Raw genomic sequence first — 465 nt, forward strand, 5'->3', positions numbered from 1 at the left:
GTGTCCCAAAGATTTTGGTATGTTGTGTTTTGTTGTTGTTGTTGTTATCAGGTGCCATCGAGTCGGAAGATTTTGGTATGTTGTGTTTTAGTTCTCATTTATTTCTAAAAATTTTGCAAATTCACGTTTGGTTTCTTCTACTGCCCAGTCACTTTTCCGCAGGGTGTTGTTCAGTTTCCATGTATTTGACTTGATTTCTTTGGTCTTCCTATTGTTAATTTATAATTTGATGGCATTGTGGTCTGAGAAGATGCTTTGTAGTATTTTGATATTTGTAAATTTATGGAGATTTGTTTTATGGCCTAAAATATGGTCTATTCTGGAGAATGTTCCATGTTCACTTGAAAAGAATGTGTATTGTGCAGTTGTTTTATTGAATGCTCTGTATACATCTATGAGTTCCAGTTGGTTGATTGTGTTGTTTAGATCTTCTGTGTCTTTGTCAAGTTTCTTTCTGGTTGTTCT

This window comes from Chrysochloris asiatica, unplaced genomic scaffold, assembly GCF_000296735.1.
Source record: "Chrysochloris asiatica unplaced genomic scaffold, ChrAsi1.0 scaffold00193, whole genome shotgun sequence".
NCBI classification, from domain to species: domain Eukaryota; kingdom Metazoa; phylum Chordata; class Mammalia; order Afrosoricida; family Chrysochloridae; genus Chrysochloris; species Chrysochloris asiatica.